We start from the raw sequence: 19,636 nt of genomic DNA on the forward strand, positions 1-19,636 counted from the left end.
GATGGCAGCTACCAGTTTGACCTGTCTGGGATTTATTTACAAAGGAAGTTGGATTCCTTTTCTTGCTCAAATGACTTTTCAGTGATCTGACGGTGGCATGAATAGAGAGGATCAATGGTAGCACAGATAGTTAAGTACCACAGTGTAAGCACCACCTAGTTGGACAATAAAAGGTTAGCCCAAAAGGGACCTGTATGTCCACCTGGGCCTTTTTTGGCGTTTATATTTGTTGTAGTAAAATCTGAGTGGAAGTAAAGATGACAAGAGGAACCCCCAGATAAGTCATTCATGCACACATTTCCCACTTAAAAATGATTTAATATCATTTTGCTATTATTTAGGAATGATATGAGTATAGGTTCATAACGTGTATGATGGGACTGATAACTTCATGGAAAAAGACTAAAAAGCAGTATCTAACACATAATCATTTTAATTGGTATATCTCAAAGAGCAGGATTGCTATTGCAATTATTGTTTCATGGGTGGGGAAACTTGCGTGGAATGTGACCTTTTTTAAAGTCTAGTGGTGGTAAAAGACTGTAGGGTTGACTGCTGATCTCTCCTGGGCCCTTCTGCTGTATTCCCATCAAGTCAAACAGTTCATTCAGCTTTGTACTTTTGTACATACCAAGGCATGTGCTGTTCGTACTCATCTGCTTGCAGTTGATGAATACACTGGCTCTGTTTACTCAAAAGACTTTTGAGTTTTGATAATGTATAGCCAGAATTATAACAAACATAATGTGGAGTGTTGCCTATATGTAACATCTATCTCAGTTTACCTTCCTGTAAAATGGATATAGGAGTATTTCTCTGTGTAACTTACCATACTTAAGCAGTGGTTATAATATGGTTTAAATCCTTTCAACAACTCTGTAAATTGAAGAACATGCAAAATGATAATATACAAGCTAGAATGGACACCTTAGCTGGGAGTATTTCTCCCAAACCTCTGAGGAATAATTGAGTTAATAACTAGTTAACTGCTTGCTAATGTATAATTTTCTCATTTAGACAACTAAATTGTAATTAACACATATGGCCTACAGATACATGCAGGGGGGAAAAGATATCTAATTTTCCTCCCTCTTTTCCCAAATATGGGTAGATTAAAATGTCCTGTTTTGAGGGTATTACATTTTAATGAACCCTAACATGCACAGATCCCTTTAACAAAGGCTTTTTTATCAATTGCTTTAATGACGAGGATCAGCTTGAAGCAAAAGGACTTGAAAAGCTTTGCATTTAGAAAAAAAAAGGGGGGGCCCCACAAGTGCACCAAAAGTATTTTGACTTGTTTTTTTTCTTTTCTCCACCCCCCCACCCCCCTTCCTGTTCCATGTGTGGAACCGTTGTGTTTGTGGTTACTATCTTTAGGTCAAAACTTCCCAAACAACAGCTAGTCAACATCATTTTGAGGCTGGAAAAACAGAAAGCAGAAATTGAGTGGGGTGTAGAGGTAGTGACGGGGTGGTCCTTAAATCGCTTACCTCTGATGTTTTCATGGAAGAGGGCTGATACCTGGTTTCAGCTGGGAGAGAGTTAATTTTCTCCTTAGTAACTGGTGCAGTACTGTGTTTTTGAATTGGTGTCAGAACAAGGTTGATAACATACTGGTATTTTTAGTTGTTGCTAGGTAATGTTTATACTAAATCAAGGACTTTTCAGTTTCTTAGGCCTTGCCTGTGAGAAGGCTGGAGGGGCACAAGAAATTGGGAGGGCACACAGCCGGGACAGCTGATCTGAACTAGCCAAAGCGATACTCCATACTGTATGATGTCATGCAGAGTATATATAAATTGGGGAAGAAGAAGGGAAGGGGGAGACATTTGGCATTATGGCATTTGTCTTCCCAAGTAATTGTTATGCATGATGGAGCCCAGCTTTCCTGGAGATGGCTGAACACCTGCCTGCCTGTGGGAAGTAGCAAATGAATTCCTTGTTTTGCTTTGCTTGTGCGTGCAGTTTTTGCTTTACCTATTAAACTGTCTTTATCTCAACCCCTGAGTTTTCTCACTTTTACTCTTCTGATCCTCTCTCCCATCCCACTGTGGGGGGAGTGAGCAAGTGGCTGTGTGGTGCTTGGTTGCCTGCCAGGGTTAAACCACAACAATACCCAACAATTTACTAGAACAAGCGTGCATGTTGGTGAAGCAAACTCAAAAGTAGAGCCATGTATAGGGCTAGTTATTTTTGCATCACTTTATATATGTCTTTTGCCTGCTTTTGTTAGTAATAGCAAGTGCTAGAGAGCATGAAATTGAAGTGTTCTCTACCTCTGAAATACATGTCGATTTATGCATCCCAGATCCATACAGGGATGTTATCTTAGTGGTGTTGGTAAGTGCTCTGGTATGGGCAGTGAATTCTACTTTTTTAGTACAGGAGTCTATTTGTTGGGATTCTTATTTTCAAAGCAGAAAACCACTCCTAAAGAATTTCTGCAGCCTGGCTAACAGATTTTTTATAAAAATGAGTGTGGAAGATAAGGCTTATAAAGGAGCAGCTTTGGGGCAGGTTGGCCTTTGATGTCAAATGTGAGCATTCCAAGAGTTAAAGTCCCTACCTTTATATGGATAAAAAAAAGAAATGGTTGTAGTGTTTTTTTTCACTATAGTGCCATGTCTGCACTGCAGTGCATCTAATAGAGAAGTTGCTTCTTCCCCAGTGTAAAATGTTATAAGATGAGCAAGAAGAGCTGAATTAGGGGAGGGAAGTATCCTTCCACTAGTGTTGCATCGCTTTAGTGGCAAAGCACAGCATCGTGGCTCACAGAGGTAGTCCAGTGAGGTAAGTTGCCACTGTGTCTGAAGGATGACTTCATGTCCCTGGCTTGTTGACCTGGTGCTTTTTTAGCCCCTGGCATAAGCACTGGCAGAATGTGAAATGTCCACATTTGCATGGGGATCCTCACTCGTGGCTGGGTATGGTCCATAATCTCTGTGGACAGGCTGTATTTGTCTGGAGCCTTTGACTCTTAATAATTCAGTGTGAGGAGGTGTCCATGTACCCTAGAGCGGTGCTCTTAACATGCTGTCATCTTGTAGATCCTGTTCTTTTTTTGTCCAAACCCTCAAAGGTGCTAACTCCAGCTGAAATCCACTACTGTACGTATGCCTTTGAGGGTGTGTACCTCTTTTCCCACAGTCAGCTTGGGCCGTTTCCTACCGAGGCAGAGTCTTGCATTCACCTAGTGTGGGTACCTTTGCTTCAGGTTCTTCACTCAGCAGCCAGGGCCCTTACAAAAAAGCACGACAATGCATTTGGGTTCTGGCTAAACAGCATCTTCCCCCTTCGCAGATGCAATACTCAGTTTACCTGTTTTAAGACAGCCATAGAACCCAACTGGATAGGGTTACCCTGATGCAATTGCAACTGAATCCCGAATTAAGCAGAATGGGTATTTTACTCCTTTTACTGTATTTACTATAATGATCAGGCTATTGATCATTGTTCAATTACAGGCTGTAATATCATTTGAGGTTCTCTTCCTACACCCATACTCTAACGTAGGGCTGCTGCTATGTGCTTGTAATGTCACCTTTTGACAGCAGGTGTCCCTTCAAGCTCACCAATATTCTCCATTTATTGAAGAAAAGCTATGTGTAGGCTATTAAAGAAGTTGTTTTTTATAATATTCGATAAAAATTCAGAGAGCCCATCGTGTTTCTCTGAGCTTCTAGTGTGCAGAATGGCACTGTGTAAACCGGTGGGGTACATCGTAGAGATTATCTTGAACCAAATGCCTTGAGTGAATGCCACAAATTTTAGGAAGGTTGTCCCATCTGGAAGGAAGAGGGATGATGCAACTAGAATGTATTGTGGGCCCCCGATTTATTTCTCCTCTCAGCCTTTAACTGTGTATAATCCTGAGCTGCTCATATACTTGTATGCATTCTACCTGTAAAGGAATGAAAATGTTTTTTTCCTCACAGGATACCCTTGCTTGCTAACGACTGAGATGGGCTCAGATACCTTGAAGACACAACCTTTGAAATATATAGGCAGATTTGTTTTTAAAAGTCAAACCCAAACACTCCTAAAATAGGTTTCCTAGGTTTGCTAAACAAACCCCATGTGTTTGCTTGGGGAGTGGGGTAGGATGGGAATCCTCTTTGACCAGCTCTAACTTTATAGCATACTCCATCATGTACAGCATGTGAGAGATGAACAAAACCTATTTTTGAAGTGGAGGGTAAAAAGCTGCAAAAACTGCCTTGTGAGAGCTGCCAATTTTAAAACTAGAGGTTTCTGTAGCTCATACTCTGCTGATGTCTGTGAACCAAATTACTAGTCTTTAACATTTTTGGTGTGTGGGAGGTTGCTTAGCTGGTTTGGATATTTTTTCATGTTACCATTTAATAAGTACTGCTACTGTAGTGGTCTCATGGAACTAGGCGATTCAGTGATGTGTGCATCACATGGGCTCCTGTCTCCATTGTATGTGATTACGGAAGAGGAATTGGAGGTTGAGTCCCTGTTCCTTCTTGTATTTGTCATAATGCATCAATTTGTCTGTAGTGCTGAAGAACCCTAAGGGCGGTAGATGCCTAGGACAACGTTTTGATTCAAGCTGACTAATAAATGACACTAGACAAGTTTCAAACTACTTTGTCAGACTAGATGACTGACAGACCTGTGAAGAGCAGCCTGTTCATTTTCTAGAAGGATATATGTAATAATGCACTGAACAGCTGATGGTTCTGAGGTGTGGGGGGTTGACAACTGGACTTGCAGATTTAGTGGATTTGATTTTTTTGTTTGTAGTGGAGGTAAGTCTGAGCTGAGTCAGAATGTGAGTGATTAGATAAATAATTCTTCCTGTATACGTTAATGTACGCTACATTCACACACACAAAAGGACTAGGACCTTCAGGGCTTAGATGCTATTTGGATCTTGCTCTCATCAGAATTATTAGTGTCACTTCAGAAAAAAATAAAAATGTAATTGGAAAGAGAACATGCATTTTTTTGTTTCAGAAGTAGGTTGTTGATTTTTTTTGGTGTCTTGTCTGTAGTGCCTTGTAAAAAAACCCTAACTTTTTAGATGAGTGACAGTACATTGCTCTGGGTTAATGGAGCTATAGGTATTATTGGACTCTTTTGTAGATTGGATATAGGTAGGCATCAGTTTGGTCCCCAGAGGAACAAATACTGCCATGTGGATTGTCCTCAACAGTCTGCCTCATCCTCCAGAGGTAATCAGTGTTAATATTCTTCATCTATACTTACTGCTTACACCCATTGGAGCCTATAGTGGTTACTGGGTTATTGTGAAATTGCTTCCTAATGAACTAAGATGGTTACCGATGCTCAGAAATATCCATGAACAAATGCATAGTATGGAAAGAAGCAACATACTGTGTCAGAATCTCTCCTCTGTGATATTCTCTCCTCCTGCACCGCTCCCCTCCCTTTACTCTTTTGGAGCTACTTTTCAAAAAGCAGGGACATCCATTTCCCATAACGCTGAAGTCTGTATAGGTATAGTTATGCCATTCTGTGCTTCCAGATTTGTAAATAAATGCCTTGTTGTCAAGGTGACAGGCATTTTATTATAGTCAGTTGCATAAATAAATATGCTGGGAAATGAAACCTCTTAAGTTTGTCAGTCATGATTAGTATTTCTACTCTGTGTGTTGCTGCTAACATGGAGGACATCTGAAAACCATTCTTACTGTTCTTCTATGTTCAACAGAAACCTATGTGTAAATCTTACCTTGGGCAAAATGCAATGTAGGCAGCAGATAGCAGAAGCTTTAAAATTGACAATGCAGAGGTCTGTGCAGGCTGCCAGCCCAGGTCTGTGCCAGCACCAAGTGTTTTGGGGAAAGAATTAAGAAATCTATATGGAAATGGGTTCAGATTCTTCAGTATGTACAAATGGATTGTTCTTCATCATTTTGTCAGATGTGAGGTATCTGAATGTGCTTAAACTCTGCTTATGGGTCATCACCTACTTCATGATTATTCTCGTTGAATCTTACTGGTCAAATTACACTTGTGGCAGTTTATCATTTCCAATTATAGTTCCTGGAGTAAAGGTATCTTTATGTTAATTTATTATTGTAACTGGGGATGAAAGCAGCAGTATTTGAGGACAGACCCAGCTGAAACACCTCACAAACAATTCCTCAAGAATTCTTTCACTGTGTTTTATACGTTTTGAGTTTGTACGCACCAAGAAAATGAGTGAGCCTCATGTTTTTGTTAATATGTCTGGTTAGGGGTGTTATATTTCTTCTGAGATATGTGTTTATGCTTCCCAGTGTTCTTAGTCTGCCCTCCATTACAAACAGTGAACTCAGCCATATGATGCTGTCATTATCAGACTTGTAATGAATTCCTACCCAGATGGACTCCATTTCTTGTCTTCAACCCAGAAGCTGATGGAAACTTCCCCCACTGTTAGTAGCATAATCTACAGAAAGAAAAACTTAAAAACATATGATAAGTTGTTACCCTTGTAGACAACTTGTGACCGCTTCTGTCACAAGAGCAATCTGGTCATCTATTCATGTTATGTTAACAGTTGGTGTTTTGATATCTAATTCTTTTTTTTGTTGTTGTTTTGTTTAAATCTTGACTGCTATTGACTGCAGAAAATACAGTAAGGGGTAATCTTAAATAACATGTTAAAAGTTTTTAAAAGTTAAAATTAACTACAAAGTTAATCTCTTAACCACCAAAACAAACAAACAAAAAACACATTAGCACACTAGTATGCAAGCTCAGTGGCTGTTGGAGACGCCTAGAAAACTCTTATTTTGTACAGCGTTCATAACGTGGGGAAAAAAATTGCCTGAGACTTTGAGTTTTGGATGGTTTTTTGGTAGCTTAACTGCATACATATTTTCTTCTTTCTTTTCACACTGTGTCAGATACTGCTGCGCTACACTATGAGAGATGTTTCCTACCCTGAAGAGGTTACAGTCTAAATAGATAAGACAGTACGAATGTCTTGCACAGGGTCCCATTACAAATCAGTGACAGAGCCAGAAATAGAATATTTTTTTGTAATTTTTTCTCAAAGTTGGACCCCATTCAGGCATCTAAAACCTGCTCTTTCTCCTTCATCTCTGCTATTTTAATGTGGCCCTGAAGCCATCACCATGATGCATACTTGGCTTCACTTCTGTTTCTTGTCTCATCTTCTATTTAAATTGTATGCACTTTGGAATAGTGGTTTATTAGTCGTTTATCCTTTGCTATATATATTTTTTTTTCTCTTTTGCTAAGTCTAACATAGAGGTCTGCGCAGGGAAATTCTTTGTACATAAGATGTGAACAAAAGTTTGTTTGGGAAGCTGGAAGAGAATTGTGGCATGTTCATGATGATTATTACTTACTAACACAAATTTACACATGTACGCAAAGTAAGAGAGAGAATTGTGTGGTTTTCTACTTTACCTCCCACTCAAATCAACAATCTCAATTATTCGGAGTGCCACGTGTAGCACAGTTTAGCAGAGTGCTTTAAAGGTCACTGCTCTGCAGGTTTTGGTGGCATTTCTGAATCTGTTGGGACAGAGTCAGGCAGCTTTGGAGCAACAGGGCTTGGAAGTAGAGGGAATATAATTTTTGGAACAGTTCTTGTATAGGTTTGAGTTGATCTGGCTCAGCAAAGATAAACAGTTTTGTTTGCTTGAAAAGATTAAATAGAAATAGCATATTAGTGCAGAGGTCTACAGGTTGACAGGAAAAGCTGAAGCATAAGAAGATATTGTGTAAATGAGTTTTACTTAAATTGAAGTAATTAGAGTCAGGGCTGTCAGCAGTCAAGCCTTGTTTTCCAGGAACATTGTACCATGTAACATACCTTTTTCTTCACACCTGTTTAAAGTGGTATGGAAAGTTAATCACTGTTAACTAAGTTAGGCTGAAATGTACCTGTCGTAGGCTGAAGTAAGGGCATCCTCTCAACATTCTATGCCAGTTTAGTTGGTGTGGTCTGAAACACTTAAATCTGGTATGAGGCTTGTATGTACACTAAGCTGTAGCAAGACTGAGCTTATTTGCCCTTTTTTCCACTTTGGTAAGTCAGAGTTAGATCCGTTTGACTTTTAATGTGGAAACATGCTAAGATCATGGACAAGCTGTAAAGGATCAGTATTTTAGCGTGGGAGGGAGAGGAATGCTGGTGACAAACATGAGTGTTTCAAATCTGGAGTTCACATGGAAGATAGGTATGTTCTGAGCATGAACGTATGTGGGGCAGATAAATTGCTCACAACAAACAGTGTAACCAGCCCTGACAAAGAGCACTAGAGGAAACAATAACTATTGTTTGCTAATTTCAGCCGTGCTAATGGAGTAGGATTTTGAATTAAAGAAGACAATTTGTAGAAGGAAGAATGTGTGGTGTGTAATTAAATATCAGAGGACTGTTAAAAGTATTTTGGAAGAAATAAGGAGCTCAAGACAGCAGCTATCTTACTGTATTTACACGAAATTACAGAAGCAGCAAATGTATAATTAGGGTGGAGAACAGTATATCTATGTACCGTTGTGGCATAAAATTACAGCGTGGTTGCTCTGGTTGCAGCAGGATTAATGCCAGTGAACAGGCTATTTATTTTGTGTTCTTGGGGAGTTGTGGGGTGTGTGTATGTATTTTTATATACATGTATATATGTATACACAGTCTACATGTGCATTTGTACACATGCATATGTGTGTGTAAACAGAATAGAGAATCAGAGTGGTTGAGGTGGGAAGGGAGGTCACCTTGTCCAACAGCCCTGCTTGAGCAGGGCCACCTGCAGCCAGTTGCACAGACCCTGTCCGGACAGCTTTTGTGCTTTTGCCTATTTCTGAGGGTAGAGACTCCACCACATCTCCGGGCAACCTGTGCCCTTGCTTCCTTGCACATGCACATGCTCTTGCACTCCTCTCTGTTTTCCCTTTTGCTCCCTCATTGAAGAGTTTGGATAGTTGCTCCAAAATAGTTGTTGAGCAATGAAGAATAAACTGAGGTTTGGTGAAATACTGTGGGCTTGATCTTAATCTCACTTCCATTGCACAGGTCAGTAGTAATGTTATATTTTTTGTAACTATGATATTTATTGTCTCTTTGAATATAATTGAGTGGGAAAAACTAAATTCTTACAAAAATATCTGGATGTTTCATGGTAAAGTACTACTGCTTAACATCCTGGTGCATTTTCCTTTTCCTCCAGTTTAGTGTCTCAAATCCAGAACTTTCTATATGCATTCATAGGTCTAAAATTGCAAACCAATCTCATAAGTCCGCTTGAATGAAAAGGAACATCTTTCCTGCTGCCAAGGTGGAGTTGCTTCATGATCTACTCTGTGTCATGCCATACTCAGTTAGTATTTTCTGCTTTCAAACTACTGACTAAAGACACTAGAAGGATTTAGCTAGCAGTCCAGCTGTGGTAGCACTGCATACAGGCTAATGTATCTGGTAAACTGCTTTTGGGATCTCTGGCAATTGATTTAGAAGGAATTCTGCTATCTGGTGTTGTATGGCAATGAGCGTATCCTGACGGACATAAAACAGGCAAGTTACAAGATCAGACAGAAAGCGAGTTAGGCATTGGTTTGGGGTGAGGTGAGTCAGAGCTGTATTCTTATCTAGGGGGCATATCTGGTGTGTTTTGTGTATTTTCTTTCTTTAGTTGTGTTTGGGTTTTTCTAAGATTCTGTTAGCTTGGACACAGCACTGCATTTACAGGATCTCTATCAGCATTTTGGAAAACTGGCAGAGGAGCTCAAGCTTTCTTACATCTGTCCATGCTGACGCTGTTTGTGTTGCCTCTGATTTTGTTCAAAATCCATGCAACTATTTATTTTTTTGGTAGTTAATCAGGCACTGCCTATTCACAGGTTAATCTTTCTCAGTTTAACCTTTCAAATAATAGATAAGCAGCCCTGATGTGAGAGGACAGGGAATTAAAAAAAAAAACCAACAAACCAACAACAACCAGTAATGTTTTGTTGGCTTTTCCTCCATTAGTCACCACAGAAAACAAACATCAACAGCGTGTTACAAATTTGAAAGTGGTTCAGGCATGGTCTCTGTCTTTCTATTGAGACATGCACAGTATGCCAAGGGCAAAGACTGAATGTAACACTTCATTGCAGATTGCTGTTGTGCAATATTCCAAAGAGATTTGCAGATACAGCACTAATAAAAGAAGTTCCACAAGCCTAGGGTTTCATATGATGTGGGGAGGAAAAGAAATGGCAATGGAGCAATTTTTTTCTGTCAATTAGTTAAGGCAATGTACTGAATAAATAACCGGTTTTGGCCTTTTCTCTGCCCTTTGCTATTAGCGATGGTCTGCTACGAAGGATGGAGAGGAAAAGACAAGGACAGTCTAAACAGATAGCAGGAGATGGATCATTTTCATTGCAAGGTGGTCATTTGCCATGGGATGTGCAGAATGAATCGTGTTAAGTGTAATTGTTTTCCGAACTGTAAATTGCAGACTGTAGTATAGTGTTGAGAAAACCAAGCGAGATGAGAGCTAGTCTGATCTGTTATGGAATCCTTCTGTTTGCCAGTGCAGAGCTCGATGGTGTTGCTGTTTTACTGAGCAGATCAAATGACTGAAAGGTTTTATGGTAGGAGGTAGCAGAGTGGTGATAGCAGTTGAACTGCTTTTTTTCCCCCCCCATTCCTCTCTTATCTCCCCAGCTGGAATCGTACTTGGATTCCAGTGCTGAATGTTACTCAGTCAGGGTATATGTCTCTTACAAGAAGTGTTACTGCTTTGTATGTTGCATTCCTCTCCCACCTTTAGGTATTTTTCAGTTTACTGCTTCCATGTAAGAGTTGCGTGTCAAGTTAAATAGAATTTCCTCCTTGCTTGTATGAGCAAACTCTTGTGTGTTTTCTGTAAAGATGCAACAAGAAAACAGAACAGACCTAGGAGAGGAAAGACTACATGAGCTTAAAAAAAGATAAAATTAAAAAATTATTTCCTGTTGTGGTTGAACTCAAGAGTGCAGGTCTGTGGTTTAAATCAGCGCAACTTCCACTGGTGGTTGTACATTGGAAGTGGAGGTGGAACATCTTAGCAAAATTATTTCCAAAATAAATGGGCCAATCAGTTCCTCCGGCTTTGAGCACATGTCAGCGCCAGCTATGGCCGGGATCTTTCAAAGCTTTCAGTTAAGGTATTTCGGTAGCTTGTTCTAGAATATCTAGTATCTGCCATGAGACTGGGTTCAAGGTTTGTATAGCCAATAGTTCATACAGTTCCGGGACTCATTGTTGAAAGGAAAAAGGAGGGAAAGGGAATAAACAAAATAGAATTTACAAGAGCAGTTTACATAAAGTATTAAATTGCATGCTTATGTCAATATAAATACAAAACAAAACCCACAGCTGGACTGGAATACCTGAGACCACCTGCTATTTCTCTTAAAGTCTTCAGAATAACATTAATCCAGTTGCCAGTAACAGGCAGGGTTTTTCCAGTCGTTGTTAATTTTAAATGGTTTTAACAGCTTTGGAAGTATTCATGAATTCAGGTTTCCTCACTCCCCTAATCATGTTGTCAGCTTAAAATTCACATTTAATTAACCTTTCCACCCAAGGCATAAATCAATACTAAAACTCCAAATGCTAACCATACTGATAGTGATTTTCATTTGGGCTAGCCTGCTGAAAATTAGGAATTAAGATGCCTGCAGGACAAACTAGTTGTGTGGAGTGAAGCACAACTAACTTGTAAACTTTTAAAACAAATGTCCTTGGATGGAATGGGAAATCCATTCATTAAGGTTCCAGGGAAGAAAGTGAGAACAAGACTGAGCAGAGCATGGTGCTGCATTCAGGACAGAATTCACCTGAGTGGCTGGACTCAAGTTTAAATACAGATTGCATGTGTGTTCTGGAAGTCCTGAGCATCCCAGAAAGATAACTGAAGTAGCCATGGCAGTGCAAAAGAAGTTAGAATTATGTGAATTTGCACATGTGCAAATTGTTACTACCAAAATCCTGTATAGTGTTGTTTCCTCCTTTTTATTGCTATCACCTAGTAATGCTACAATGTATTTTTAGTACAGCAGCTCCTGGGAGCCTGATGTGCAGATCTCTCTACTTGTATTGAAAGAGGCATGGGAGACACTTGATGTTAATGGTACACAAAAAGAGTGTATCTTTATTATTTTTCCTAGGGCTGGAGAGAAGTAGTACTCATTTACCATTATACAAATGCTGTGGCACCCAACGTAGAAGTGGTTGTAGTATGCCGTTACAGAGACTAAACAAACTATTCATATTTAATTTTGTTAATGTATTTTGCAGGGGCTTAATTCCTATTCAAAATTAAGGGTAGGAGGAGCAGAAGAAGTGGGTTTCTGTATTTTTATGCTTCAAGAAGAATTTCTACATAGTTCTGAAATTTCTTTTTTTTTTTTTTTACCACCTCCTAAATAAAGATTTATTCTTTGTCAAATAGAGATTTCTTTAGCAAAATAATTGTGAAAAGACATACTAAAAAAATCGTAATGCTATGAGCTTGAAATTCTCCTTGATCTGTTGCTAAAGCCTGGGTATGCCCTGAAATAATAACACATGATAATTGAATAAATAATTAATAATCATCTGAGATTTAATGAGATGAGGTAGTAGAATGAGGTGGTTTGATGAAATGTGATAGGTTTCATGACTACCTGCTGTAGTCAGTATTCCTTTTGCAGGAAGAATTCAAATCTTTGTGTACTAGAAATGTAAGAGCTGTTTTCAGTGCTGGTCAGTCAGCTGTATTTTGCAAATGGGCTGTCAGCTAAGCAGTCTTCAGGCACATAGACTATGTTTTAGGAGGATATTCAGTGGCATCCCTACCTGTAAATGTGTGAAGTGAGTATTGTCTTTACTTACAGTATGTGCTTAGGAGTCTTGGTCAATCTGGGTCTTGAACAGCAGTGATGGACAATGTATCAGGAGCAACTGTGCCTCCACAAGAGCTTATGTTTACATTCTGGCTCTTGAGGTTTTTCCTACTTCTGTACAGTGGAACATGGCTTCCAGTTTAGTAACTAGTGAAGTGGAGTCTTCGTAGAATTTGGCATTTTCTTAGAGCAAGGGACCTAATTTCTCTCTGTCAGGTACTTAAAGTAGTAAGGACAGTGTGTTACTGTGTTTTGAGAACATACAATATCTTTATTCCAGCATGCTAACACAGAGTGTAAAGATGTAAGTAAAAGTTGTCAAATGTTAAATTTGTCTGCAGTATTAATTTTGAACCTCATTTATACTGGAAAGCATAGGATATTCTCATAACAAAACTGTATTACTGTAAAGCCTGTCTTGCTTTTAAATGGTAAAAACATATATTTCAGGGATATTTCTGCAAAGACCTTGAGAACTCTGTGGTCAGCTTTGCATATCTTGTTTACAGATGTTACTTCAGGTGCACCTTTATATTTTGCAGTAAATAGAAGTCGGCATACTTGAACTTTTTAAACTACTTGAATTACACACCTCATTTCGCTGGAGTCTAGTGGTTGGTATATCTTCAGCAGAACGATTAAATAAAGTCTTAGCTCAGCAAAGTATTTAACCATGTGGTTAAAGCTCAGCACACTCTTAAGTCTCTTGGTACTTGAGGACCTTCAGGCAAAATTATGTCTTTAATTACACGCATGTTACTTCCTTAGTTAAAACGGAATTGGTCAGGTGTAACAAAATGCAGAATGGGGCAAAAAGAAGACCATCTTACATATTTTGTCCAGTTTACTTTTCCTTGAAGTTGAGTGCTCTGGTACAAAAACTTGGGCAGAACAGAGATTCAAACCTGCTATGTTATCTCTGTTTATTTGTAATGCTCAGATTGGATAGAATGTCGTTAGGGCCTGTAATACTAAATGGAGTTTATATAACTGAGTAAATAAGAGTGGAGAGGGAAACACAGCCCACTTAATGTGTAAACTAAACACATTTCATTGGGAAACAGTGACAAATATGGAACCCCACAATGATCTTTATTCCCAGACACTGTTCAGAGTGCAGCAGCACTCTAGGCCCATAAACTTCTTGTTCTGCCCTAGCTGGCCAATTAATCAAGTGCTCTTTATTACCTCTTCACATGCAGGTAGATTCCTTACTGATTTCCCTTCTGTTTTCTTTAGATTGAAAAAAAGGCCAATAATGTTCAACAGGTTTTAGGATGGAAGCTTGAGTATTTCTTAAGAGTCTGGGGAGTGGGATTTTCTTCTTTAAATTAAGTGGCTGGTGCTGTTACAGCTAGGCCAAAAGCTACGTAATTTTTGCTTCAAACCCTGCTAGAATCAATACAGTGTTGCTGTTGCATCCATCCTGCAAAAAGAAAATACGGGTTGAAGGAAGTGTCCTGCCTTTATCCTTCAACAGGCATCCCCTTTCCAGTACCTGTAAGCTTGTTTCTCAATATACCATTCCAGTGCATAACAAGGTGCTTCAGAGCTCAAAGATCAGCAGTTAGAATCTAGTTTCCCTGACCTGAGAAGTTATCATATGCTGTAATAGTCTATTTTGAAAGTGTTTATTGCAGAGACAAGCTGGCTGTGTGTGCTGCTCAGGTATTGACTGTTTATTGCTTATATAAGCAGAGTTCCTTTGCTGTGCTTTTTGAAGTTGTTGTTTTTCTTTTGTTTCAACTTGTGTGAAAGCCTCCTGTTGTTTCCAGAGTTGCCCTAGAATTCTCTTGCCTCTTGATATGTGTAAGGGGAGGCATTTTGACTATTTTTTGAGGTTAAAAAAGTCCTGAAAGGATGATATGTTAAGGGAAAAAAAGTGCACTGATCGGTTGACTCATACATTTCTGTATTTCATACATACAGTATTCTCCACCCTCTAAATAAAAAAAAAAGGAAAATCAATTAAGATCCATTTAGGAAAAAACCCTCAGAATGGAATTTATTAGGAGGAGGCCTATATGTACTTGGAAATGAAGGTTTATTTTCCAGGGTTTAGGAGTCTAAAAAAACGCAGGTTTGCACAAGTTTGGGGTCAGTAAGGTAGTAAAGAAATCCCCATCATCCCTGTATTCTGCATGCAAAATACATTTTAGAGTTTTATCAGTGCTTCCCTTATGTGCTTGCAGCTGCAGAGCAGCACAATGCGTTCACATATGATAGCCATCACTTCAGGCTCTATTTCACCTTGTCACATCCCATTTATAAACTGGGTTTTTTAATAGGATGACAGTCAGCCACTGAAGAGGGAGGGCCTTAGAAATAAATAAAGATTGAGGAAGTCAGAGATCATTAAAGCTGACACCACCTCACATGTTCATTAATTATGAATCTACTTGGAAGAGCTTTGTTAGACTGCTGGCAAGTGCATGTGATACAGTTTTTGAAAGCACTTGACTCAGCTCTTGGAAGACCTGAAATAGGGGAACCCGGAAGTGAAATTCAACCTGAGGGTGTTTAAAGTCAGGTCTGCACTCAGCCCAGGGTCTAAGTTTGCTTATGGTTGAAATTCTTGCCAGGTGAGTTTTCTCTACAAACTGACCTCCAAGGTTCTTTCCTGTTGTAAAAGAGATTTTTTTTTTCTATAAGCCATGTCGTCACTGCTGTACTGACTTTCCTAACAAAATCCCGGCCAGTCCCTGATATGTTTTATGTAGACGACTGTACATAAATGAATGTTTTGGTTGTCACATGTGGCAAAAGCCTGGAGGAGGAGATTGGTGTATTTATTCTGTTCCATACCACATCTTTCCCAAGGGAGTCTGCCGGTTGACAGGTGACTGCATGTCATGGGAGGTGTCTGGAAGAAATGGGGCCATGCTTACTCCTTACCTCCTCTCCTTATTTATTTATTTCAGTGAACTAATCTTGGTTATGTTCTACTCAAGTCCTGTGTACCTTTTAGGCTTCAATTTTAATAGTTTGTGAAAGCTCCAGCAAACCTCAGGCTGCTGTTCAGAGTATTTTTCCATACAATTGCATGTCCAGAGGAAGGTTAGCAGTAAGACCAAAGTCTCCTATATACACAGATTAAAACCTTTAAAAAGAAATAAGCAACGCCAGGAAGAGTATTGTGAGAGCAGACAAAGCTGGCCTTGAACCGAACTCTTGTTTTTAACAATACATAAGCAGTTCTGCTCCTGGAGACCATTCAAGCTGTAGTCAAAACTTTAATGTTCCATATTTTAGCTTCTTGCTTACATATAGCTGAATATTGATGATGCAGATGTTTTCATGAAAACAAAACTGAAATACCTCTGTATGATGAGGAAACTGCTAATTTGTTTGACTTCTGTTCTTCAGTGAATAAAGGGATAAAGGAAAGATACTGGTGTGCCAGCTGGGGTTAAATCATGACACATACTCCCACGTGTTGCCCCACACATTGTGCTGCTTTTGCTTCTGAAGGTATCGCACTCATAGCCTCATCATTTTCTCTGCCTTTTCTTCATAGGTTTCTGTGGGATCTTTGAAGAACGATTTCAGCCTGGAATGAACCATCTTCAACTTCTGTTGCTCCTGGAAGGAGGACACCAAGCACCCACAGACTCACACCAGAAAAGGTAAGCGAACAGGACAAAACCACATATGTGATCTGGACTCCATTTGTGCTGATCAGTGTCATACCACCAGATGCACTGCGTGACAGTGATGCCTTTCTGACCCTCAGTGTAACGGTCATTGTAAATAATAGCTTTGTAATTCTTTGAAGAAAAGCAGAAGCTGAAAAGTAACCAGGTGAAAAGTACAGGTAATATGTGGGACAGATCTTTCCATAAAATGAGGTGTAGTGTTCCTGTGCTCTGTGGCTTTTGTGCATGCCAGCAAAGCGAGGGAAAGCAGGCCAAATGTGCACCCAGCCATAAGTCTTCTGTGCCTCCTAATAAACAAATGATCCTAGCATCTGTATAACCAGCTGATGAAGAACAAATGAAGTGGGACCTCGTGTGGAATTTTTCAGTATATTATTCAATAATATAAAAATATCCAAATACAACAGCTTGAAATTTCAACAGGAGTTTCCTAGAACCAAACGCTTAAATAAATCATTGCAACTTAGTTTTCCTTCCAAGATAAATACCTAGCTTTGAAGAGATGTTTATGTTCAGTCTTTTATTAATGGAGGGAGAGAAGCAACTTGGAGGAATGTTGAGATGATCCCTACTTGGGCTTCTGCAAAGTAAGTGTGGAATTTCTGTGAAAATTAGATAATTGAAGCTGAGAAATCATTTGTGTGCAGAGTTGCATAAATTTAGTTAAAGAGTATAGACAAACTATTACTGTGGCCATGGTTGTAGCAGTGACTTATGTTAAACCAGCTGACTTTACAATCAAGCTGTCTATAAGCACTTAGACAAATCTTTGGCTGGTGACTGCCTCTACTGATAATGAACAGTTGAGGGTGATAAGCTTTAGCAGTTTTAGATGGAGTAGTGTGAGGTGTTGCCTGCTCATACAGCAAGGCGTGATTAAAGTCTGTTAATTAACCTGACAAAAGACTTCATTGACATTTTACCTTAAGCTTATTTTTACTTAACTTAAGAAGACCCCAATTAAGTCATCAGTTTAAAGCAAACGTGTCTGCATCAGGGGCTTGCCTAGGTTTCACTAAAACACTTGAGATAAAATGGCAGAACATTCTGTACAGGAAAGACTTTTTTTTTTTATTTAATAATCTTGGCTGTGATACAGCTATTCTTATGATGTAACTTCTATCCTCCCTAAACTAATTGAAACATGAAGGCAGGATAGTGAGGCAGCACTGAGGAGATAATACATTTCTTTATCCTGGCTCCTTTTGAGTCAATTTATACTTTCCTTATTCATGCAAGGGCAGTTAGTAGAATCCCTGAAGCTTATTCCAAGTGCCGGTCTATAACATAAGCTAGGGAAGGGTAGACTTCCAATGCCGCAGCTGCTGTCTGACCCTGGGTTGCTTAGTTAGTGACCTCAGCAATATGCACAGTCTCCACAGGCCTTGGGAAGGGAGCCTGTGGTTACCTGCCATATGGTCCAGTTTGTTGGCCTAGTGTGCAGTTCCAGGCCGCTGAGATACCTAGAAATCATTTTTGCTGTGCACGTCATAATGGCTTTTGGGTTCCTACTCGCACATTCTCAGTGGTCTGCCTTTCCTGTGTGTTGACTCTTTACAACGGCAGGGTTAAGTATTTCTTGCTTTATAAGCAAAGCGTTTGTTTTCATACTGCTTTTTTGCAGATTGTCCCCTTCCATGCTTACTGCTGCTAGCTCCTTAAAGCTAATGTTTTTTCATACTGAAAAAAGAAAGAAATCTTCATGTAGTAATAGCTGACTCTGAGTAACTTGCATAGCACCTTTTAGCTGAGGACTTTGGGAAACATTTAGAACATTAAACTCATGTTATGAACACTAGGGAGTCATGAAGTTTTTAATCGTCCTATATGAGAAGGTCAATTAAAGCCAACAGAGCAATTGGTCCAAAGTCAAATAGTGAGTGACTGATAGAGCTACAGTCCAAAGCCCAAGGGTCTTGATTATCCATTGCACGTGATATTTACTATAGTTGCCATGTCACAAAATCTCTCTAGAGCTAGTGGTAGAACTTAGAAGTCCTGACACTCCTATCCCAAATAAACAGTAGCATTAATGAAGTCTGGTTTCTGTGTCCTTAAGGTTGTACAACTGCACCCTGTACCAGTGCAGGATCAGTCAAAGCACAGGCTTCCTTTAGCACATGGAATGTGCTGTAAGTCTGAACTAGTGTTTGCCTTTGGGCTTGGACCAGTATTTAAAAAATACCGGTCAGTTATTCAGCTGGAATCTTTGGGGTAGTTCTGAAGTAGGGAAAGAAAGAAAAGCAGAGGGTGCGATTGGCAGTTCTTGTAATCATTTAATGATTTCTGCAAGGAGGTAGTGCAGCATCTTAACCAGAGTGCACAGTATAGTAAATGAATCTGGATTTAGTTTCATGTATTCTTAACAATGTATCTGCATGTTTGTAAATGTTACAAATCAAACTCAAATGAAAAATATTCCACTGTTTAAACATTCTTATGTAACTGTATTTTGACGGAAATAACGTTATTAGAGCATCTTTCAAGCTCCTGTTAATGCAAACCTAATTCCCCTTAATACCAGTGCCAGGAGGATTTAACTTAAGAACATACAGATTTATCTTGGATCTCCTAGATGATTTTCAAATGCCTTTTGTACAATTTTTATACTCTGTGTAGCTTATGGAACTATACTGATGTAGACATCTACATCAATTTAAGGACCTGGCTTTACTGGTTGCTGTTATTTACACTGCAGTTCCTTGCAGAACAGTATTGTGACCTATGGAGACAATTTTGATAATGCCAAATAATTAAAGACATACTCTGAGAATTATCAGAGATTCCCTGACTTCTGTTCTTAGATACTGCTGTTATATCAAATAAGTATATAGAATTATTGATGTTTCTATTTAAGTACAGTCTTGTCTCACAACGGGGCAGTACTAACTTAATTTACTTCTGATTGGCAGGATGCAGTTGACAGACTTTTTTTTTGTGGACTTTTTTTCTGAGGTATTTTAATACACTGTTACTGAGAATATAAAATTTAAATGCGCATAGCAGTCACTGTAGTGTATTTCAGTCATGTCTGAAGTTTCATTAACATCACAGAAGTTTCTGGTTTTCTTTTTACGGGTGCCCATGAAATGAAAACAGGTATAAAATTT

The sequence above is a fragment of the Falco peregrinus genome, chromosome 17, assembly GCF_023634155.1.
Source record: "Falco peregrinus isolate bFalPer1 chromosome 17, bFalPer1.pri, whole genome shotgun sequence".
NCBI classification, from domain to species: domain Eukaryota; kingdom Metazoa; phylum Chordata; class Aves; order Falconiformes; family Falconidae; genus Falco; species Falco peregrinus.